The sequence below is a fragment of the Tamandua tetradactyla genome, chromosome 4 (assembly GCF_023851605.1).
Source record: "Tamandua tetradactyla isolate mTamTet1 chromosome 4, mTamTet1.pri, whole genome shotgun sequence".
NCBI lineage: Eukaryota > Metazoa > Chordata > Mammalia > Pilosa > Myrmecophagidae > Tamandua > Tamandua tetradactyla.
The window spans coordinates 56,228,535-56,254,823 of NC_135330.1; the positions used below are offsets into that span (position 1 = coordinate 56,228,535).

Sequence of the window (26,289 nt, forward strand, 5' to 3'; positions counted from 1 at the left end):
TTCCCCAAAAGCCAACCAAACAAACAAAACAAACAAAAATTCAACAAATGGTGCTGCAATAACAAATGAAATGTGATCTGCCAAACTGCATACAAATAATTAATTAATCAATCTATGAACATGAAACCTAGAGAAAGATATTAGAATCCATCATGATGATTCTAATCAACTTTCAGTGGCAAACTACCTTTAGTATATAAGAAACCCTATACTTTTATTATACAGGAAACTATCCAGAGGATCCTCGATCAATACAAGCGACAAGAACAGTATCCAGCTGCTTAGAGTGACAGCTTTGGTTAGTGACCACTTAGAAAAGTACACTGACTTTATCAGTGTTGAATTAATCTCCCAACACAGGTTTCCACTGAGCAGCTGCTTTGTGGATCCTTGAATGGCTCATATTACGGTGACATAAAAAACTCACTATAGTTCCTTCCATCAGGCATGACATAATAGTTTAGATGAATACTTAAAGTAAATTTTATAAAAAGGTTAGAAGACAATATATTCAAGCACAAAATTTGTGGTAAAGACTGTGTTATAAACAATGGGTGAAGGGTGAATTCAGGAGAACTTGGGGAGAATAATTAGGGAACTCTTCATGAGAAAGGTTAAAGTGATAAGAATTTGGTCCTTTCCCTCTCATGACCAACAATAAGAAAAAAGCAGTGAAATGGGTTAAACTTTTAATGCAAATCCTGCTAACAGAATGCATCCACAAATGAAAACGGAGATTAGGTTTCATTAATACTCAGACACTACTTTTGCCCCCATAGAGCAGTACATTTTACATGTAGCCTAAAGATATATGAAATAATTTTGCATATCTAATTAAATGTCTAAGTTTTCTGCTTAAATGTTCCTTGTAAAGAAGTTGGACTAGAAAAATATATAGTCCTTTTCAGATCAAATTCCTGAACATCATGAGTCACAAAACATCAAGCTTTCTATCAGAGATGTTGCTAGTACCTGAGGGAACTGTTGACTGCAAACTTCTAGCTCCCATGAGATCCAGCAAAGGAAGTTTTAAAAAAGGCAATGACAAGAGGTTGTTCAGTTTTTATCTCAAATACGTTAACTGTCAGAGAGAGCTCTGACCAAGAAATTAGAGTTGTTTACTACTGCTGATAGAGACATGACCCAAATGTCTTACGGTTGCTTCTATAAAATTTAAAGCTGAGTGTCACTCATATAGTGGAGTTGAAATATGGTTTCTCAGCTGTGATTCTGGATCTTTGTCTTTCTACCTAAGAAAGGGGAAATCAAGATATTATTACTATTGAGGAAACCACACAGGGGCTTTAGTTCAAAATGAAATCAATGATGAGTCTTGAATAAAACTGAATTTTTTGACACTGCACTGAAGTCAATGGAAAACAAGCATGTGGTAGTAATTTTTCTCTTTACAACTGTGAATCATCAAAGAGAAAAATCAAGAATAATATTTGAATTATAGTGAAAAAAACATGATTTTTCCTGGTATTTTTCTTTGTCTCTTGCTGGTATGTGTATCTACATGTAGCATTATTTAATTCTACAGTGCATTTTTATTTAGAATTTAATTTTTATATAAAAATATGAGATGTGTGTATGTGAAGAAAAAATTACCAGGCAATCAGAGAACTTGATAAGGTCCCATCACCGCAGCAACACACACATCCACCTTCACTGGTGACAATATAGTTGCTTTCTCTCCTGACAATGTAGGTGGACTATTCCATTCAATTGATAATTAAATCCCACTCCTTCTCCTCTACTCAAGGACATTAAAACATCAATTCTCCCTTTTCTCTCTTTTGCATCATCAGTTTTTCTTCTCTTTCAGATCAATTCCATAAGCATATAAATAGGCTGTAATTATCCCATTCCACAAAACAAAACAAATTCCTCTAACCCATATTTTCCTTCACGGTATAATTTCGTTCTTTTCTTCAAAAGAAAGATTTATCCATGCTCACTGTCTACAATTTATTTCCTGTTATTCTTTCATATGCTTATTCCATTAAGACTTTGGTATAAAACTACACTATTGAAACTGCTCTTGTCGATGTTATCAAAGTTCTCTACATAACCATATTCAACAATGGACATAAAGGAGTCCAGTGCTTACTTTACTTTGCTCATCAGCATCACTGCCACTGCTAAACATTCATTCTTTCCCATTTGCAATTTTTTGCCACTTGGCTTGAAAGACACCACACTCACTCGATTTCTTCCTAATTCACTGACAATGCTTTGCTGGTTCTTTCTCTGTACCCCAACCTTTACAGTTCTCACAGAGAGCATAGTTCTTTTATGGCTTCTTTTTCCTATTTCATTCTCCAGGTGATCTTCTCTAATCTCAAGGCTTTAAACCTCTCCCCCCCTACCTTTTTTCTTTTTCTTTTCTTTTCTTTTCTTTTTTTTTTTTTTTTTTTGCTGATGACTTCCAAATTTATAGCTGCAATGTATCTCTCCATGGAGACCCAGATTCGTATATCAAAATACATTTTCAACATCCATTTGAATGACTAATGAGATTCTTAAACATATCTAAAATTGAGCTCACTTGGACTTGTTCCTTTGATTCTCTTCCCCATCTCAGAAAATAGTAACTCTGTTCTTCTAACTGTACAAGTCGAAAACCTTTGGGTCATCTTGTCTCTTCTCTCTTGTGTCTCAACAAACCTGTCAGGAAACTATTTTGTCTCTACCTTTAAAATATCTGCAGAATCTGACTAATTTTCACCACCTCTATTGCTACCAGCTTTGTCCAAGCCACCACAATTTCTTACTCAAATTACAACAGTAGCTTCTTAATGAATCTTTGTGCTTTCATGCTTGTGCTCTACTGTCTCTTTTCACCACAGCAGCCCAATCAACTTTAAACCTAACGTCACTCCAGTGTGAAAAACCTTTGGTGACTTCTCATTTTATTCAAGCAAAAGCGCAAGTCTTTATAAAAAGTAGGATACTATACATTTTATTATCCAAACCAGAATCCTGTTGAATGTGAAAGCCTGTGCTATTTACTATTAATTACACCAGGGCAGTGAGATTAAATTTAAGTTGTTCCAGACAAACTGAAAGGTCCCTGCGTATTCTGGCCCTTCACCATTTCTCTGACATTACCTACCACCCTCTGTCTCTTGAAGATCAACAATAGCCACTCTGGCTTCCTGGATTTGCCCTCTGCTTGGAAGAAGGCTCTTTCTCCACAGAGCCACTACCTTTTGCAAGTCTCTTTTCAAAGTTGTCTCCTCAGTGAAATCTTCCCTGGTCAATTTATTGTAGTCTTAGTTTGCCACACTGCCATGACAAATACCTCAAAATAGACTCACTTAACAACAGGGATTTATCAGCTCACTTAACAACAGGGATTTATCAGCTTGCAGTTTAGAAGCTAGAAATCCAAAATCAAGGTGTCAGCAAGGCCATACTTTCTCCTCAAAGTCTGGTGCTGATGTGTTGCCATCCTTGGGGTTCCTTAGTTTGCCTCTCTGTCTCACATCACATAGTGATCTCTCTATTTGGGTTTCTTTTTCCAGTTTCCACAGATTCTGACTTCTAGGTCCTCAGGCTGACTTCCTCTGAATTTCTTCTACTTATAAATAACTCCAGTGATATGGATTAAAGTGAACCTAATTCAGTTGGGCCAACCTGAACTAATAATCCAATTTCAAAGGGTCCTATTTCCAAATGCATTCGCATTCACAAGAACACAGTTTAAGATTAAGAACCTATCTTTATTGGGGTGAATAATATTTTCTGTCTTCTTTATTGCTTTTTTAACACTTTCCACTAACTAGTATACCATATATTTTACTTCTTTTATTTCATCTATCTCCCCTACTAAAATCTAAGGGCTATAAGAGCAGGGATTTTGTCTATTGTGGTCATTAATGAATTCCCACAAACTTGAAAGGTATATGGCACATAGAAGAATGTAATAAATATCTGTTATATGAATGAATGAAGTAGTGGGAAATTTTGCTGTTCTCTCCCTGTAAAAATGTATTTTTTTCAAGGTTGGCTGGCAGGTATTAGGACCTTGAGCATTGCATTTCTATATTCCAGCATTAAAATATTATTCATTAACATACTCCGCTCATTGACCAATATAGGTTGTTATATATAAATTTAATATTATGAGAGGAAACAAACAAATTAAATAAAAAGATAAGGAACTGCTTTATTTTCAAACCACACATCCACCTCGATACACTCCTCTCCCCAGTGAGACTCCCTTAAAGAGCAGGATGATACTAACATCAACAACTACAAATTTTGACATTTGAGGTCTAATGGCCAGAGAATCATTGCACTTTAAATTTCCAATGGTTAATTTGGTCCAAAATACTCATTTTTTCTTTCTAATAAGTGCATTTAAGTTTATAAATGTCCCTCTAAATATCGCTTTAGCTGCATCCCATAAATTTTAAAATGTCTTCCTTTAACTGTTAGTCCATTTTACTGTCTTCATAATATTTATATCAACCTTTTCCATTTTTAGCTTTTCATTTTTTATTTTATATTAATTATTTTGCCAAAACTTTTCTTATTGATTTCCAATTTTATTTCCTATGTTAGATGAAATGGTCTTTCTGTATTGATTAATTTCATTGTTAAGACTACTTTTGTGGCTTATGACCAATTTTTGGAAATATTCCATATGGATTGGAAATAACATCCATTTCTTCAAACTTGTTAACTTTGTTGTTAAATATTCTATATTGTAATTGATTTTTGTTTGATTAATTTTTGAGACAGCTGTGTAAAAAAATCTCTTGGCATGACTTATTGATCTACAAATATCTTCTAAGTTGCTGAAGTTTACTGATTAGGAGTTATGCCAGTTATCAAGATATTGCCTCTCAACTCCACATCCATCCTTCTAAGTCTGCTTGTGATTCTGGAACATTCTCCTTTGACAATTGTTTATAGTCAAACTGTATCAGCAGAGGGTGCTAGAGAAATAAAAGAGGATGGCATAATCTCTTTTCCTGGTCCTTACGTATTTTGGTTGTTTTTGCTCCTGTGACACCTAGCTGGTGTGCAGGACATCCAGTTGAACTCACACCAAACCACAGCCACCCCATGAGTTCAGTGGCACCACAAAAGTAGATTGCCAGAAACAAGTACATCCCTGTGGGCAGTTTCTGGAGAGTTCTATGGGTGCCCCAGTGAGTTCTCAGTTGTTTTCCAGTGACAGCTTCCTGGTGAGTGCAACAAATCCCTAGTGAATTCCATAGGCACTCTAGTAGACACTTCTCTGCCCACCAGCTATGACTCTGACTTTGGATCAGTTCCATTTAGGGAGTAGCCAGTGAACTTCTCTACAATCCAATGGGCTGCAGCCACACCATCTCCAGTGAGGTCTGAATCACATCCTTGGAAGTATACCCATACTCTGAAATTCATTTTTTCCTTGAGTACTCTCTCTCAGTCATAAGCATTATTTGGAGAGAATTATCTCTTATTCCTTCTTACTTAACTCCTTGCATATAGTTCATGTTTTTACAATAATCCTCCTTTGTTGGGGACCAGAGGCTAACCTAAGATGGCGATTGAGCCAACATGGCCACCCCGGCTGATGCAATGGCACCTACATAGTACAACAAGGTTCTTCACGGAAATAGTTTCCCGCCGGGACCTTCCCGCTGGCGCGAACTCCCCACCAATCATCTAACCAGCCCTTCCCACCGGCACGAACTCCCTCCTATCATAATGCTCCACATACCCTACTTCCCTCCCCAAGTCGGTATATACACCCGGCTTGCTTAATAAAATTTGCAGCTTGATCAGAATCCTGTCTTGCTGTCCTTCTTGCGTCTCTCTGTCCCATAGCCATTCTTCCCTCAGCAGGTGGCGGACCCTGTTGACTGTCTTGCGGGTTGGGACACTCCTTATTAAAATTCCTATGTGATTCGTCTCTTGATTAGACCTTAACTGATAACAGTTATATACATGTTAAAAATGTGATATTTCCTTGTTGATTTATTTTAATTAAGTAATGACTATTGATAATGTGATTGTTGTCTCAAATTCAATTTTCAGATTTGATGTTACTAAGCAACATTTCTCTTGGATAATTTTGCTTAGTATCATTTACTATTTGTTTTCTTTTACCTCTCTTTCATACTTTTGCGGATCTTATCTCAGAATCACTGCCTTATAATATATTAATTTAATCTGTTTATATTTACTATGATTGCCAATAATTTTTCATCATATTTTATGATTTTTGACTATTAGAGGCATATTAAAATTTAATCTCTTTCACTACTTAAAAAAATTTTTTTTAAAGAAAACTGAGTTTCCTTTCACACCTGCCACTTCCCACTACAGATATGGAAGTTGTTCTTAACCTTTTAACTGAAAAATTAAATGGCTATTATGCACACTTATATTCATTGTCCTTCCTAAAATTATGTGGTCTCTACAACATTTTAATTGTGGTTTTCTCTTCTTTCTTATTTTCAGTTACTATTATCTGTTATTTCAGAGAAGACTTAATTTTTAATATTTTGGCCCTCTGTCCTGTCACTGAATACTTTCTTATTTTTCTTAAATTATATTTATTTAGAATGTCATGTATGCTTACCAAAATCTTGCCCCTGGTTTCCAACCTATGGCCCCACAGCTTCTTGTATTCAAGTTTTTCCTGTTGGATTCAATTTTCTTCTGACTAAAATTCACCCTTTCAGGTAAGGATTGTAAGTAGAAAATCCTTTTAATTTTTTAAAATTATTTTGTCTTACTGTTGAATAATAATTTACTATGTATTGAATACTAGGTCTTCTTAAAAACTCATATTTGTTCTTTCAAAAGTATGTTTTATCTCTTTGAATGCCATAGACTCACTAGTCTATATCTGAGTATTTTAGTTTGTAAGATGCCAGAATACAATAGACCAGAAATGGAAGGGCTTTTTTTTTCTCTTTTTGCTTTTTTTTTTGGCATGGGCAGACTCTGGGAATTGAACTCAGGTCTCTGGCATGGCAGACAAGAATTCTGCCACTGAGCCACCGTTGCACTGCTCTGGAAAAGCTTTTAAGAAAGGGAATTTAGTAAGTGATAAGTTTATAGTTCTAAGCCTCTAAAAATATCTAAATTAGTGGTAAGTTTATAGTTCTAAGCCTATAAAATGTCCAAATTAAGGCATCCAGTGAAAGATACCTTAATTCAGGAAAGATCTGTTTCTCTAAAGAACCCTGACTACCATACAGTGTAAAGAGTGTTTTGACCTGCTTGGAATGAATTGTTCTTCTTCAATGCAAAAAGGCTCAAGTCTTTCTTCAAGTGTAAACAACTCCTAGCTATTATTTCTTCAAATATTGCTTCCTCTAACATATTTTCATTATTCCCTTCTGAAATAATCCTTTTAGAGATAGGAGATTTCACATTCTATTTGTCATTTCTATTAATGCTTCATGCCTATTTCTATGACCTTCATCTCTCTGTGCTGAATTCTGGGTGATTTGTTTTCAGACTTATTCTTTAATTCAGTAATAGCTTAAATTGTATTTAATCAGCTCTTAAGAATACTCAGTGGTTTTATGTTTTCATCACTATATTTTTCATTTCTATAAGCTCTCCTTTTTTTTCTTATTTTTATACTGTCCAATCTTGAAATTATGCTTTCAGGTCCTTGTTTGGCCTCAGAAAATTTTAAGAATTCTTATTTTATATTTTCTCTAAATTTGTTCCAGCATATCAAATTTGGGGGATCCTAATGAATCATTATAGCTGGTTTATTTATATATAAGGTTGGTAAAACTTTTCATGTGCACTCATATTCAACAGTGTTTTCAGTTTGTTTGTTTATTGTTTCATTTTGTTTTGCTTTTTCCATTGTAGTTTCTTGTGCCAGAAGTTTTGCATATTTTTCTGCTCTTCTTGCTTTAATGTTTCACTAAAAATTCCTGTACCACAAAAGCAGTGTACCTTCAGAATCCATATTCATGCAGTTCCAGGAATTTGAATTTTACAGTGATTTTATATTTTGTTGCTACTGTTGTTGTTGTTTGTTTATTCCTGCCTATGAACTAAGCAAAATTTGTGAACAGAAGATAAAATTTCCTTTTTAAGATAAAAAGTGGCTTGAGTAGCACTTCATTCCACATGTATATGGAAAACACTTACAAATTTCCACCTGCCTAACCTCAAAGCCATGTATCTAAGGTTTAGCTCCCAGTCCAGAGATCTTAAATCTCCATCTGAAACATGCATGGACAACTCTATATCAGCTTATGTTTACCACCACTATGTCTTTGAGTTTCTTTGAATTCTACTGAGAATTTTTCACTCTTTCATTAAGTATGATCGTATATGTGTATAATGTATATTACACATATTATAATACTTCCATTTCTAGAGGCAGGGAATTCCTTAATGCATTGAATTTATCTTACATGGTGCTGAAAATAAACTCCACACATCTATCTGTAGTTGTGAAAACCGAGACACAGACTATCAAATGATGTCCACAGTTCATTAGTGGCAAAATTAGAACTTAGATACCACAGTCCTGATACTTGATAGAGTTCTTTTCTCCCCCTACATTAATAATGGCTGAAACATACGTCTTACAATGTGCCAAGACAAAAGTGGATATAATCTTATCAGTGACATGTATTTATTTATTTTTTTAATTTGGATTTTATAGACTCTAAAACTGCATGCAAATAAGACAAAAAATGCTTCCATGAGAACTCCAGCTTTGGGTTTTAATGATGAAAATATTGCCTCAATACCTATGGATGTATGTGCTTATATATAATATACATGTACTTATACAAATATGATGCATATGTGATGCAGGTAGCTAACATATCAGTGGTAACTATGTGCCAAACATTTTTCTAGTTGCTGAACCTAATAATCTCATTTATTCATTACACTGATTTTTGGCAGCCAAAGATAATAAGTATGATTTAAATAAGAAATAATTTATTCTGTATTAATACCATTGTGAAATAATTGTAAATCAAACTCTGGAATTTATGTGGCTGTCAAACATAAAGTAGAAAATAGAAACATAAAGCACAAAAATAGAAAAGTCATAAAAGAAAAAGATCTACCTATATAATGGTCTTTTTTTTTCCTTTTTTATTAAATTCTTCCATTAGTGCCTATTTCAATATTTATTTGATTTTTTAGTATCTGTGTGTTTGTTGTATTTAGTTGACAGGGTTAAAAAAAATCTATGATTTTTCACTTTTACATGAGTTTTCCCAAAGCTGCTTCTGTATCTGGAAATTTTAATTTACTTAAATAAATTCTAGATTCCTGGGAAGATGGCAGAATAGGATAGGCCAAGTTCACCCTGCCTCCAAGGAAAACTTGAGAAGTGACAGAAAAACAACTGGGACAGCAATTTCCAGGTTGCAAGTGACCTGAGAGGGTTTTCCACACTGCACAGGGAGTCCTGGATAAAAAAGCTAAGGAACTGAGATGCAGAGAACTGGAGACCATCTAGCTAGTGCAAAGAGCTTAATATATCCCTTTCTAAATGGAGGCTGGAGCCCTTAGGAGTGCACAGACAGGGAGGTGGGGACTAGGAAGAAAGCCAAGCCATCTCCCTTAAATGCACCAAACCCACACCCATGCTGTGTCACATGTGCCCTGAGTCCCTGACCTCTGCACCCCACCACTCACCACAGCCTGCACACATGTGCACCTATGTCCCACCTCACCTGCACATGCTCATGTGCTCATCTGTGCCCCAACCCCATTTCCCAGTGCACGCAACCTGCATCCCAATCTTCCCCATGCCTTATGCATGTGCACATCTCACCCTGCCCCACTGCATCCATGCCTCGCCCCCACTATCTCGTGCCATGACCCCCCCACTACCTATATACATGCACCATGTATCTCAGACCCTTGGCCCACTACTACGTCATGCACTATGCATCCATGCCCTGTCCCCTGCCCCCAGCACACTCAATCACTGCCCCCATGCATGTGTGCATCTGCACTCCACACCCTGAACAATGTCCCCCACACCCTGAACCCTGTACCCCGTTCCCTACAACCTCCATGCCACATGCTCATGCGCACCCGCCCCCATGCACTGGCAACCCATCCTCCCCCTCACTGCTCCCTGCCCCCTCACACACCCATGCCCTGTGCACCTGCACAGCTCCTGTTATCTACCTCCAGCTGCAAGGCCCCACCCTTGCACTCTGAGGGCCTGCCCCCTGCACCTCCTCCCTTGACCCTGCATCCCACACCCCGTGCTCCAGGGCACCAGCATAGCACCTCCACTCCATGTCTAGTCCTGCTCTTTGCCCCACCCCACACCCATCTCATAAATACAAAACCTTAGAGAGGAAAATCAACTTCCAAAGTAACCCTACCAAGATAATTAAATGCCTCCAAACAGCAGAAGATCACAAAACATATGAAGATGCAGATAGATTTAGTTCACGCAAATGACCAAATTAAAACACTGGAGGGGATGCAGATTTTGGAACAACTAATCGAAAGCGTTCATACTACTCTACTAAGTGAATTCAATGGGTTGGCTAAAGACATAGAGGTGATCAAGAAGACACTAGAAGAGAACAAAGAAGAATTTGAAAGAATAAGTAGAAAAATAGCAGCTATCACAGACATGAAAGGTACTGTAGACCAAATAAAAAATGTGCTAAAGACATACAACAGCAGACTTGAAGAAGCAAAATAAAGAATAACAAACTAGAAGACAGGACGATTGATTTTGAATACACAAAAAAAAATGGCAAAAAAAACATGGAAAAATTTGAAAAAATCAGGGAAATGATGGACAACACAAAGCATGCAAATATAAGAATCATCAGGGTCCCAGAAGGAGAAGAGAAGAGCAAAGGGCTAGAAAGATTAGTTGAGGAGATAATGGGGAAAAATTTCCCAACCTTTATAAAAGACATAAATGTGAAAATAAAAGAACCCCAATGAACCCCAAATAGAATAAATCCAAATAGGTCTACTCCAAGACACATACTAAGCAGTCTGTAAAATATTGAAAAGAAGCAGAAAATCCTGAAAGCAGCAAGAGAAAAGCGGTCTACTACATACAAGGAAACCACATAAGACTAAGTTCAGACTACTACTCAACAGGTACCTTGCAGGTGAGAAGGCAGTCAAATGACATATTTAAAATCATAAAAGAGAAATACTGCCAGCCAAGAATTCTGTAACAGCCAACATGTCCTTCAAAAGTGAGGAAGAGATTAACATTTTCACAGAAGAAGACTGAGAGAATTTGTCAATAAAATCCTGGCCCTAAAAGAAATACTAAAGGGACTTCTGTTGGCTGAGAAAAAAAGAAAGGATAGGGAGTTCTAGAGGATGATACAGAATTGACGAGTATCAGTAAGGGTAACTGAAAGGACAAAAAGAGAAAGAAGGAAAATAATATACAGATCTGACAAATAAAATCAAAGGATAAGATAGTAAATTCAATAAATGCCTTTACAGTAATAATTTTGAATTTTAATGGACTAAATTAAAAGATACAGATTGGCAGAATGGATTAAGACATATGAACCATTTATATGCTGCTAACCAGAGACTCACCTTAGACCCTAAGTGTACAAATAGATTGAAAGTGAAAGGATGGAAGAAGATATTCAATGCTAGCTATAACCAAAAGACAGCAAGATAGACTTTAAATGTAAAGAAGTCATAAGAGACAAAGAAGGACGTTAAATATTAATAAAAGGGACAAATCACCAAGAAGAAATAACAATCATAAATGTTTATGTTCCCAATCAAGAACTCCAAAGTACTTGAGGCAAGCATTGGAAAATTGAAGGGAGTGATACATGTTTCAACAATAATAGTGGGAACTTCAATAACCACTCTCCTCTATAGATAGAACAACCAGACAGGGGATCAAAAAAGAAATAAAGAATTTAAACAATTTGATAAATGAATTAGACCTAACAGACACATACAGATTGTTACACCCTAGAACACCAGGATATACATTTTGCTCTAGTGCTCATGGAATGTTCTCCAGGATAGATCATATGCTGGGGCACAAAACAAGTCTTCATAAATTTTAAAAGCATGGAATGATACAAAGCACTTTCTCTGATCACAATGGAATGAAACTGGAAATGAATAACCACCCAAAAACTGAAACTTTCACAAATATATGGAGATTAAATAATGCACTCATAAACAACCCATGGGTCAAAAAAGAAATTGCTAGATAAACCAGTAACCATCTGGAGATGAAGGAAAAATGAGAATACAACATATCAGAACTTATTGGATGCAGCAAAGGCAGTGCTAAGAGGGAAATTTATTGCCCTGAATGCCAATAATAAAAAAGAAGAAAGAGCAAAAATCAAGGACTTAACTGCTCACCTGAAGGAATTACAGAAAGAACAGCAAACTAACCCAAAAGCAAACAAACAAAAGAAGAGAAATAACAAAGACCAAAGCAGAGATAAACGAATTGGAGAGCAAAAGAACAAAAGAAATATTCAATAAAACCAACAGTTTTTCTTTTTTTGAGAAAATCAATAAAATTGATGGACCACTGACCAGGCAGACAAAGAAGAAAAGAGAGAGGATGCAAAATAAACAAAATCAGAAATGAGAGGGGGTCATCACCACAGATTCTGAAGAAACAAAAAAACCTCATAAGAGGATATTATGAACAGCTATATGCTAACAAACTAGACAACTTAGATAAAAATGGACAAATTCCTAGAAACACACAAACTACACTGACTCGAGAAGAGATAGAAGATCTCAACAAAGCTATCACAAGTAAAGAGATTTAATCAGTCATCAAAAATCTTCCTGTTAAGAAAAGCCCAGGGGCAGATGGTTTCAGAGGGGAATTTTATTAAACATTCCAAAATGGACTATCACAAATACCTCCCAAAGACTTCCCTGAAAGAAACTGAGGAAAAAAGGAACACTACCTAACACATTTTATGAAACTAACATCAATCTAAAACAAAACCAGGTAAAGATTCTATAACAAAGGAAAACTCTAGGGCAATCTCCCTAATGAACATACATGCAAAATTTCTCAATAAAATACTAGAAAATCATATCCAACAACACATAAAAAGAATTATATACCATGACCAAATTGGATTTATGCCAGGAATGCAAGTGTGGTTCAACATAAGAAAATCAGTGTAATGTAGCACATTAATAAATCAAAAAGGAAAAATCACATGACATCTCAAATGATGTTGAAAAAGCATTCAACAAAATTAAATATATTTTTCTGATAAAAAAACACTTGAAAAGGTAGGAATCAAAGGAAACTTCCTCACTACGATAAAGGGCATATATGAAAAACTATAGCCAGCATCATACTCAATGGTGAAGAACTGAAGCCTTCCCACAAATGATGCCCTCAGTCACCACTGTTATTCAACATTGTACTAGCTAGAGCAATCAGGTAGGAAAAAGAAATAAAAAGCATCCAAGTTGGGAAGAAAAAAGTAAAATTTTCATTATTTGCAGAGGAAATAATACTATACTTGGAAAATCTACAACAAAGCTTTTTAGGCTAATAAACAAATTCAGCAAAGTGGTGGGATATAAGAAAATCGAAATGTTTCTATACACAAGCAATGACCTAACTGAGAAAACAATTAGGGAAAAAATTACATTCAAAATGGCAACTAGAAGAATCAAGCATCTAGGAAAAAATTTAACTTGGTATGTAAAGTACCTGTACATAGAAAGCTACACAACATTGCTAAAAGAAATCAAAGAAGGTCTAAACAGGTGGAAAGCCATTCCCTGCTCATGGACAGGAAAGTTAAAAGTAATTAAAATGTCTACCCAAATTGATCTACAGATTGAATGCAACCCCAATCAAAACTCCTACAACCTACTTCAAAGACTTGGAAGAGTTAGTTATCAAACTCATTTCGAAGGGATAGAGACCTCTAATAGCTAAAAATATCCTAAAAAAGAAGAACAAAGTGGGAGGATTAACATTTCCTGGTTGTAAAGCTTATTATAAAGTCACAGTGGTCAAAGCAGCCTGGTACTGTCACAAAGCTAGAAGTATTGACCAATGGAATTTAATCAAGAGTTCAGAAATAGACCACCCAATCTGTGGTCAACTGATATAAAAAGCCCCCAAATCCACTGAACTGGGATAAAATAGTCTTTTCGACAAAACGGCATGGGAAAACTGGGTATCAATAATCAAAAGAATGAAAAAATATCCTTACCTTACACACTATACAAAAGTTAACTCAAAGTGGCCAAAGACCTAAATATAAGAGTCAGTATCATAAAATTCCTAGAAGAAAATATAGTGAAACATCTTCAGACCTAGTAAGGAGAAATATCTTCCTAAACTTTATACCCAAAGCATGAACAATGAAAGAAAAAATAGATAAATGGAAAATCCTCAAATCAAATGCTTTTGAGCCTCAAAAGACTTTGTCAAAAAGACGAAGAGGCAGCCAACTCAATGGGAGAAAATATTTGGAAATCATCGTATCAGATAAATGTTTGATACCTTTACACAAACAGACTTTTACACACCAATGTTCATACCAGCATTATTCACAATTGCCAAAAGATGGAAACAATCCAAGTGCTCATCAACAGATGAGTGGATAAACAAAATGTGGTTTATACATATGATGGAATATTATGCAAAAATAAGATAAAATGAAGTCCTGAAGCATATGACAACCTGGATGGACCTTGAGGACCTAATGCTGAGTGAAATAAGCCAAACACAAAAGGATAGATATTGTATGATTTTGCTTTTATGACCTTGGTAAAGGTAGACACAGAGGCTTCTAATACAGAATGTAGGAGACCTAGGCATACATGAAAGCTAGAGATGAATGAATGGTTAGCTAATGAGGTAGAACTTAAATATAAGGGAATGGATATAAGTGAAGCCAGTCCATTAATGGGTCTATAAGTAATATTGCCAAGTTGAGGGTGAACATGAATGAAAGGGGTTGTATAGAGCCATGCATCCCACCAATGAATGCTACAAATATAAATAATGTCCTGCATGAACTACTTCAAAGATATGAATCTTGTAATAAGAATAAATAATATTAGAGTATGAGGGGAAACTATGATTGCATGCTATGGTCTATGCTTAACAGGAAAACAACAACAGTACCACAGCAATACTAGGGGTAAATAAATGATAGGGGGAGGACAAAAGTTGAGGGGAAGTTTGGGTCTTCTATTTAGTAAGAGTGTGTTTATTAGTTATTTTTCTTTTGAGAGTGATGAAAATTGTTTAAAATTGAATGTATTGATGACTATACAACTAAGTGAGGATAATGTGTGACATGGACTATTCACTTTGGGCACTATACATTATGCCCAGTGGACAGAGGTGGCTGAAGGATATACTGATAGAGTAAAATGGTGAACTGTGGTGTATACATATGACCAAATATTGTCCTGCTACAGAAAGGAATGAAATATAAGGCATACAACGATGTGAATGAACCTGGGGCACATTATGAGATGCAAAATAAGTCAGAAACAAGAGAACAAATATTGTGTGGTTGCATTTAGAAAATAGTTATGAGGAAAATTGGGGCCTAGATTGTAAGCTCTTATAACAGTCACATTTAGTTCAGAGCTGTAACCGTTATATCAAGATTTTGGGAGGCTGTGCTATATATATACAACCTGGTATTTCCTTGGAACTTTGGGTACCTATGTGATACCTAAGATTCAGAGTAGGAGTTCTGCAGTTCTTAAAGGCAGCATTGCCACATACATTGAAAAAGAGATCAGGTTTCATTTAGAAAGAAGGAAGCCAATTGGGTCTAATTGGGACTAAGGTAAATCGGAGTACAAGGGTAAGAAGAACATTATCTGTATTTTAGAACTACCTATTCCATGAGAAAAATGAAGAGAGGTTTATTTTGTCCAAAACTTAAATTTTATGTAGCGCATAATCTAAGTCAACCTATCCGGATAATCATTTAAACAACCTAAATGCATGGAGTCCAGAATGGGAATGAGGGCTTGTAATTTTGTATAGCTTAATATAATTCCCAGATTCATCCCACAGAAGGTTGAGAAGAAAATAAAAAATATATATATTTGCAATGTCCTTTGAGGGATGGGAGAAAAAATATGGAACTATTAAACTTCACCATGGGAAGTTCCTGATACTGTCTCAAATATTGGGTATTCCCAAGTCAATAAGTCAAGCCCTTGATCTTGAGGTTTGCTCTTGTGAACCTTATTTATGTAGTGGTGAGGCGAAGCCTGCTTATAGCTATGCTCAGGAATGACTTTCAGAGGGCCTCATTTGTTGCTTAGATGTGGCCTCTCTCTCTAAGCCCGGCTCTGCAAGTAAAATCATTACTCTTCTCCCTACATGGAACATGACATCCAGGGGTGAAAGTCTCCCTGGAAATGGGATATGACTTCCTAAGCCTGGCCCTGGCATCGTGGGGTCCACAATGCCTTCCTAACCAAAAAAATTGTAACAAAATAAGATATCAGTGGCTGAGAGAGTGCAAATAGAGTTGAAAGGCTATTTTAGAGGTTGTTCTCATGCAAGCTTCATTTAGATATTGCCAAACCCCAACCAAAACCATTCCTGCCAACCCTAAAGAACACCTAGGACCCTATCTGAGATTCTACAAAGGTTCCATGTACTGATTACTTTCCAGAAACCTACAACTTCCAGATGGGTTCCTAGACCATGTAAGTCCTGAAATCCAGAGGGGCCAGCCTCTCCAGAACATCAACTAGCTCTATCCCCCTATTCCATATTTATCAACAGCCCTTTCCAATATGAAAAAGTTAGAATGGGCATGACCCAAATACCCCTAAAGATTGAGAGAAAGATCAAAGAAGAAGTTGGAATATTAACAAAGAAGATAGGATTTAATAAATGAGTATGACTTCTGATTCATTATATTGATATTTCTTTTAGTCTCCAGTGTCTTAGAACAACTTTGGAAGTTCCTAAAATTGTGGAACTTAACCCATACTAAACTCTGAAACCTGTTCTATAACTAATCATTGCAGTATGCTTTGAAAGTTATTGCTTTTTTGTATGTATGTTATTTTTCACAACAAAAGGACTCCTCAGAATCTGCCAACATTTATATTTCATATTTTTCATTTGAAAAACTTTAACTCACAGGATCAGATCACATGACTTCATAATAGTATTCTCTTTAAGGTAAATTTTAAGAATTATGTAAACTATTATTTAAGAGTGAGTGAAATGAAGTTGCTCCTGATTCATGGTCACACTTCTAACTGTTCTTGCTGACTAGGCAGAGTAAAACTATTTCTCATTATACTGTACATGGAATAACAATAACTTTAAAATCTAACACTTCCATTATTTCCTTAGGCATCAAAATCATAATCAGGTATTAAAGCTTGTTGTCTGGAATATTGTACACTAATGACACAAGAATGACCATGTACAGGGTGGGCCACGGTGGCTCAGTGGCTGAGTTCTTGCCTGCCATGCCAGAGACCCAGGTTTGATTCCTGGTGCCCATCTACATAAAAAAAAAAAGAAAGACTATGCATGTATAGATATTTAAAGATATTTATTTTAGTGTACACACACATTCAACCACACATATACTCATCTGATTTCTTTCAATGCCTGTCACCATTTACTGAATTTTTATTATTTTTATTTATTATTTTTATTATTTTATTATTTCCCAGGGAATTCACCTTCATATTGCATGTCAGACCCTTGATTTAACTTCATTACCCTATGATGTTGGATAATGGCTTTTCCTACATTACAGATGAGGAAACTGATCCTCAAAAACAAGTTAGAAGAGCATCCCAAGCCATGTGTCTCATAAGATATAGAATCAGGATGAAATTAGTCAGTCTTACTTTAAAGTGTCATAATACATAATGGTAATCAATCAGATCAATTAAATATACACATTTTGTTCTTTTGAGGTATCTGATGTGATGTTTTATGAAAACTTTATAAATTCCTTGGAGTCAATAGCACAAGTAAAGAGAATCAGAATTTACCAAACAATTATAACCAAAGAGAACTAATTCAACCACTCAGTAAATATTTATTGAGCACCTACCATATGCCAGATACTCTTGCAATAACTGGGAATACAGCAGGTAACAAAAGAGGAGAAAATATCTCTACTCTCATGAAGATGTCTAGAGGAGGGACACAGTTAATACAAAAGGTAGTATGTAAACTACAGGTTATGGTGGTCAGTGTTATGGAAGGAATTTAAGAAGCCAAGGAGCTCCAATGGTCAGGGGGTCATAGGTTGTCATTTTAAAAGGTTGTTCAAGGCAGACCTTGCTGAAAAGATACACTTGAGTGAAGATCAGAAAGTGATGAGGAAAAGATCTATGTGTGTCAAGGCAATTTTGAAGGTGGGCTTGAGAATTTGAATGTAAAAGCTAATGGTTTGTTAGCTATACATGCAACTAACATTAAAATAAGAGAATTGCTCGTATACGGTTTGATAAAGTTTAGGATATAAAGTACCTCAGCCTTTGAATTAAGAACTATATTTGACTTAAAACTTAGAATGAATAAACAGAGTCATTGGCTAATGTAAGAGAGCTCATAACTACTTAAATATAGGAGACATATTTAATAGTGACATATTTGGAAAATACTTAGAAATTCTGTGAGTTTTGTTGAACCTGGGATATGACTTCCAAAAAGAAAAGATCAATTGTTTATGCATCATTGATAAAGATGATAGCCAGTAATATCGGATTTGACTTGATTTTTTTGAAATCATGTTTTAAAAGACACACAAACTGGAGGATGTCATTTACAGGAACATGATAAAGAAGGTGTATTAGTTTGTAAGGTGCTGTAATGTAATATATGAGAACAGGAATGTCTTTTTGAAAAGGGAATTTAATAAGTTACAAGTTTATAATTCTAAGCCTATAATTTCCAAACTAAGGCATCCAGAGAAAGATACCTTGGTTCAAGTAGGCTGATGGATCAGGAACACCTCTGTCAGCTGGGAAGACAAATTGGATTTTTTCCTAGGCTCACACTGTGAATGAATAAATTCCCATTATTTAACCTATCCATTTTCATGGTATTGCTTGAGCAGCCTAGGAAACTAAAACAGATGTCAAGTCCACTCATTGGGGAAAGAACAATCTCTGCAACAAATGGTGATAGGAAAAATGGCATATATTTATGCAAAATAATGAAGGTGTCCCCTATTTCACAATATATTTTAAAAATTAACTTGAAATGGATCAAGAACCTAAATATAACAACCAAAACTATAAAATTCTTGGAAGAAAAGATAGGGAAGTGCTTTCAGGAGCATGTGCTGGGCAATGGCTTCTTTAGGCTTTACATCAAAAGCACAAGCAACAGAAAAAAATAGATAAATTGGACTTCATCAAAATTTAAAACTTTAATGCTTCAAAGGACACTATCAAGAAAGTGAAACGATAACCCACAGAATGGGAGAAAATATTTGCAAGACACATATCTGATAAGAGCAAACAACCCATTTTGAAAATGGGCAAAATATTTGAATAGATATTTCTACAAAGAAAATACACAAATAACCAATAAGCACATGAAAAGATGCTTAACATACTTATCCACTAGGGAAATGCAGCTCAAAACCACAACAAGAGACCACTTTACATCTACTAGAAATTTCTACTAGTAATGGCTACTATTAAAAAAACAGGAAAAATGAAACAAGTGTTGGAGAGAATATGGAGAAATAAGAACACTTATTCATAGCTGATGGGAATGTAAAATGGTGCAGCTGCTATTGAAGACAGTTTGGCAGTTCCTCAGAAAGCTAGGTATAAAAATATTATATGGCCAGGCAATCACACTTCTGGGTATTTACCCAAAATAATTGAAAGCAGGGCTTGGGCAAATATTTGCACACTGATGCTCATAGTGGCATTATTCATAAAAGCCAAAAGCTACAAACAATTCAGGTATCCACCAACAGATGAGTGGATAAATATACAGTGAAATATTATTCAGCTATGAAAAGGAAGGAAGTTCTGAATTATGGGACAATATGGATGAACCTGGAAGACATCATACTGAGTGAAATAATTCAGAGACAAAGGACAAATATTGTATGATCTCACTGATATGAAATAATTAGAAGGAACAAATTCAGAGACTCAGAAACTAGCATATATGGTACCAGAGGCTGAGGTGGGGGTAGGGAATAATGGGAAATGAATGCTTAACAGTTCCAGAATTTCTATTTGGGATGATGGCAAAATTTTGGTAATGAATGGCAGTGTTGGTAACACAACACTGTGAAAGTAATTAACAGCACTTAACTATATATTTGAATGTGATTAAAAGAGGAAATGTAAGGTTGTTTATATATTAATGGAAAAAAGTTTTTAAAGAAACAACCATAGGATTGTGCAAGAAACACAGTGAACCCTGATATAAACTATGGACTATAATTAGTAGTATAATTACAATAATGTTTCATCAATTGTACCAAAGTTACCTCACTAATGTAAACTGTTATAATAAAAGGGAAAACCTGTATATGTGAGGTAGGGGTTGGGTGTGGAGTATGGAACTGCATTTTCTGCATGATTTTTGTGTAAACCTAAAACTTCTCTAATTAAAAATTTGCAAAGTCCCAGCAAAAAAAAAAAAAAAAAAATTCCAAACTAAGGCATCCAGAGAAAGATACCTTTCCTGGTTCAAGAAAGATCTCTGTCATCTGGGAAGACACATGGATGGTATCTGCTGGGGTCTCTGGCTCCTTGTTTTAAATATCTTCCCAGGGAACGTTTTCCTTCTGCATCTCCAAAGGTCTCTGGCTGTGTGTGCTCTGTTGGCTCTAAAGCTTTTTTCAGAAAGGTTCCCTCTTAAAGGGTTCCAGTAAGCAACCCCACCATGAGCAGGTGAAGACACATCTCCATGGAAATTATCTAATAAAAAGTTACCGCCCACAGTTGGTGGGTCACATCTCCATGAAAACAATAAAATGATCCTACCCAGCAATATTAAATGAGGATTAAAAGGCATGGCTTTTCTGGAGGTACATAACAGATTCAAATCAGCATAGAAGGCATGTTACATTTGGGATCCTACACAGCTGCATTCCAGGAGCAGCAGCTCACTCTAGAAAATACACTGGATTTTTAAAAATGAAACAGTCAGCCTTACAGAGTTTAGAATTACATTGGATTGTAAATGCCAACTAATTCACTTTACACCAAAGTAGCAAAACTCTAGTTCTCATGGGCAAGGACAGAATGGTTCCAACCTGATTGATGGTAGAAATGTCATCTTCAGGCTTTTTAAACTAAAGCACCAATGGAGGAGGAAACTATTTGTAGAATCAGGGAGAGGAATTAAATGTAGCAAGAAAAAGCCTGAAGATGATTTGGACTGCCCTACAAAGATTTGGAGCAATTTTCAAATAATAAAGATTCTCCTGTAGCATGCTATCAGGCCATATCTGACCCCAAATTCCATGCTTTTTTCCACTCTATCACAGTGAAAGATCTGAGAATGGTCACTGCAGCACCAACTAGAAAAATATATACTTCTAATAGATCATATTAGCATGTAAGCAATTCCACAATACTACCCCAATGACTAACTTGCTTGACATTGTTAGCTAGAAAATAGCTAAGGTAATAAAAAAATAACACTCTAAAATAAGAGGATAAATTAGATCTTTAAACAAGTATAATTAATACAATAAAACAGAGGCAAGAGTACTAAAAATCCCATTTCCTTCATTTACTAGCTGTGTACCTTGAGCACTTACAAATGGTCTGGGTCTTAATTTCTTTATTTGTGTAATGGAAGTAAGAATAATACTTACTTTGAAGGACTGTAGTGAAGATTAATGAGATAATTCATGTGTGGTGCCTAACCAGGGTCTTACAAATAGAAAGTAATCAGTGCATGTGAGCAAGCATTACCATTATTTATAGGTTTTTTTTCAGTGTTTTAACATAATTGTATTACAATTAGGTAGTATTGTGCTGCCCATTTCTGAGTTTTTACATTCAATCCTGTTGTACAATCTGTATCCCTTCAGCTCCAGTTACCCAATGTCTTACCCTATTTCTATCTCCTGATGGTCTCTGTTACCAATGAAATATTCCAAGTTTATTCACCAATGTCAGTTCATATCAGTGAGACCATACAGTATCTGTCCCTCTGTTTTTGGCTAATCTCACTCATCGTAATGTCCTTAAGTTCCATCCATGTTGTTACATACTTCATAACCTTATTTTGTCTTACAGCTGCACAACATTCCATCATATGTACATGCCACAGTTTGTCCAGCCACTCATCTGTTGATGACATTTTGGCTATTTCCATCTCTTGGCAATTGTAAACAATGCTGCTACAAACACTGATGTGTGAATGTCCATTTGTGTCCTTGCCCTCATGTCCTTTGAGTAGAGACAGCATATAGATGGGTCTTGCTTTTTATTCCATTCTGCCAGTCTACGTCTTTTGATTGGGGAGTTCAATCCATTAACATTTAGTGTTATTACTGCATGGGTAGTACTTTCTTCTACCATTTTGCCTTCTGGATTTTATATGTCATATCTAATTTTCCTTGTTTTTACCTTTACTTTTAGTCTTCCTTTCTACACTCTTTTCCACACCTCTCTCTTCCATCTTTTCGTATCTGTCTCTAGTGCTCCCTTTAATATTTCTTGCAGAGCTGGTCTCTTGGTCACAAATTCTCTCAGTGATTTTTTTGTCTGAAAATGTTTTAATTTCTCCTTCATTTTTGAAAGACAATTTTGCTGGTTATAGAATTCTTGGTTGGCAGTTTTTCTCTTTTAATGATTTAAATATATCATCCCACTGTCTTCTCGCCTCCATGGTTTCTGCTGAGAAATCTATGCATAGTCTTATTGGGTTTCCCTTGTATGTGATTGATTGCTTTTCTCTTGCTGCTTTCAAGATTCTCTCTTTCTCTTTGACCTCTGACATTCTGATTAGTAAATGTCTTGGAGTATGTCTATTTGGATCTATTCTCTTTGGGGTACCCTGAACTTCTTGGATCTATAATTTTAAGTCTTTCATAAGAGTTGGAAAATTTTCAGTGATAATTTCCTCCATTAGTTTTTCTCCTCCTTTTCCCTTCCCTTCTCCTTCTTGGATACCCACAACACGTATATTCATGCACTTCATATTGTCATTCAATTCCTTGACTCCCTGCTCATATTTTTCCATTATTTTCCCTATATTTTCTTTTTCTTGTTGGATTTCAGATGTTCCATCCTCCGGTTCACTAATCCTATGTTCTGCCTCTCGAAATCTACCATTGTAGGTTTCCATTGTTTTTTCTTTCATTTCTTCTACTGTGCCTTTCATTCCCATAAGTTCTGTGATTTGTTTTTTCAAACTTTCGATTTCTTCTTTTTGTTCATTCCTTGCCTTCTTTATATGCTCCCTCAATTCATTGATTTGGTTTTTGATGAGGTTTTCCATGTCTGTTCATAAATTCTGAATTAATTGTTTCAGCTCCTGTATCTCATTTGAATTGTTGGTTTGTTCCTTTGACTGGGCCATATCTTCAATTTTCCTAGTGTGATTTGTTATTTTTTGCTGGCATCTAGGCATTTAATTACCTTAATTAGTTTATTCTGGAGATTGTTTCACTTCTTTTACCTAGGGTTTTCTTGCTGGATGAATTTGCTGTCTGTTTGCTCTTTGACATTCAGTTCAGCTCTTTCTGGACCTCTAGCTTAGGTTTTGTTTAACAGAGGAGAATTTTTCAGTTCTTGTTTTCTTGTTTCTTACCCTGCTTGTATGGTGCCTCCCCGCCCCCCATCCCCCACCCCACCCACCCCACCCCTCACCCCCACCCCACCCCCCCACCCACCCTCGCCCAACCTGAGGAAGGTCTACTTAGGTATTATAGACCCCAGCTGGATTTTCCCAGACCAAACTGGCCTCCTATCAGGAGGAAAGAGTCACCTGTGTCAATTTTCCCTGAGGGTGAGACCCAGCAGGTTGAAAGACTTTCCTATGAAGTCTCTGGGCTCTGTTTTTCTTATACTGCCCAGTATGTGGTGCTTGTCTGCCTGCAGGTCCCACCAGCATAAGATGATGTGGTACCTTTAACTTTGGCAGACTGTCCCTGCTGGGGGTGTGGTGGAGATGGAGGAGAGATTGTAGGCTGGTTTTAATGGCTTCAAATTACCAAGCCCTGGTGTCTGAATTCCTTGAGGGAGGGATTCTACCTGAGTTGGGCTTCACCCCTCCCCTGGGGAAGGCACAGGCTCTAGACAAGCCCTCAAACGAGCTTGTTTCTGCCTATGCCTGGGGCAGTTGCAGCCTGAGGAACCCTGCCACTGTATCCAAAGGCAGTCAAGTCTTTGTAGAAACACAGCCACAAAAACTTCTGTTTCTTTTTTTTTTTCCCCCTTTTCCATCAGCCCTGCCTTCTTCACACTGGGGCAAAAATGAGTGACCTCTGCTTTGACCAGGTTCACCTGAGCTATGGGCCTACTTTTAGTAGTCATGTTAATTAATTCCACGATTGGCGTTTGGTTGGGCTCAGTCCCTGATGCTGGTAAATTTCCTTTCCTTTCCCTTCTGGGAAGCCACCGTTGGGGAGGGGCGCCAGCTGCCACAGCTTTGGGAACTCACGGTTCTGGGTGCTTGCAGCCAGTCCATCTGGTCCAAACTGGGGTATGCTGTGTGTCTGGTCACTAACGTGGCCCCAGGAGCTGTTCTGTACTGTTTCTGGTTATTCACTAGTTGTTCTGGAGGACAAACTAAAACGCACAACCATTATTACAGTTTTAAAATATTTTTATAATACCATAAAGCATGTGAAGAACAATTGAAATATCAGAGATAGATCAATAGGTAGACAGATAAGAGATAGTTAAAAGATAAGTTATAAAAAGCAGAGAAAGAAAAGAATTGCTAAAAAATAGAAAAAATAAATATTGAGATGAAATAAAAGGCAGAGAAAGAAGAGAATTTAAAAAAAACTAGAAAAAATAAGTACTAAGATGAAACAAAAAAAAAAAATGGAAGAAGCTAAAGAGAACTAAAACCCAGAAACAAAATATTCAAATTGAGCTAGAATAATGAACTCTTTTAAGTGCAAAAATTTAAGAGTAAAACTGCAATAAGCTTAAAGCAGATTGAAATAAACAAAATTACCATTCAAGTTCTCTGAGCTGAGATGTCACCCAAAGCCTAAACTCCCCTTTAAGGTATTAACATTGACTTAATCTTGTATATTTGTAAAGCGCTTATATACCACCACCAGAATAACTAATATACCAATAATATTAATAATAATAGAAACTAATATAATAAGCTTTTGTAATGTGTCAGGCATTATTCTAAGTTATTTATTAACACACCTAATGCCCAACACAACACCATGAAGTACTTATTATTAAGTCTCTGTTTTACAGATACTGAAACCAACAAGGTTAAGGAAATTGTCCAAGGTCAGACATCTAATACAGGATTTTGATAGTGGATTTCAACCTAAAGGAGTAAGAGACACAGAGATATGAGGGATGCTAAAAAAATGGAACCCTGGAAGAAAGAGACAGGTGTGTAAAAAGAAATGTTGAAATCATTCTCTAGGATTCGTCAAGTAGATCCCTTATTAGTCTCCCCATCCCCTCCAAGAAATCTATTGTAAATATCAATATTACTTTTTAAGGGTTTAGCATCAGATTTGGGGTTTTGTTTTGATTTGATCTGGTTTGGGATAAATGTGAATCTTCACATTGGTTTTAAAATAACATCAGGGTGACACCAGATGACCTATTACATGGGCCTTACAAAGATTAATGGAAGCTGTCAGAGCATAACCACATATTAAAACCAAGATGTTTGCACACATTACCTACCCCTTCCTCTTTCTTAGCTAGTCTCTATTTATGGTGAATAAAATTATTCAAGTAAACATGACAGGTTCTGTGATTTCATAAATAATTTACGGGAAATCCTTTTGCTTTATATCAAGCTCCGAACAAAGGGAGAAAGAAGGAGAAGGAGAAGAGAAGTTGCAAAATGTATTTATTTCCTGTCTGGGACAGTTTGTGGACGGAAGTTGCAAAAACAGGTGGGAAAGAGTTTTGTCCAAGCAGTCCTGTGCGTCTTCAGCCTCCCTGTGGGAAGGACTCACTGTGATGTTCTCCCTGCTGGGGGGAATCATGTATTTGAATCCCCAAGCATAAAATACACCTTTATGAATATGAACCTATATCTGCCTCTTTGGGTTTAGACAAATCTTTGGATGCTATACCTAAAGTTCAACACTATTTCTATAGTTATGTGTTAAAAAGAACAACGACAATTCTCAGATTGTATGA

At 36.1% G+C, this 26,289-nt stretch overlaps 1 long non-coding RNA gene across 1 annotated transcript in view; it reads left to right on the forward strand.

The window, feature by feature from the left end:
* LOC143678973 (uncharacterized) overlaps positions 1–26,031 on the forward strand; it is a 48,344-nt gene extending 22,313 nt beyond the window's left edge. Inside the window, exons 3-4 of the long non-coding RNA XR_013173507.1 lie at positions 25,378–25,521; positions 25,941–26,031. This is a non-coding gene — a long non-coding RNA (uncharacterized LOC143678973). The remainder of the gene's footprint in view (positions 1–25,377; positions 25,522–25,940) is intronic.
* The last annotated feature ends 258 nt before the right edge of the window (positions 26,032–26,289 follow it).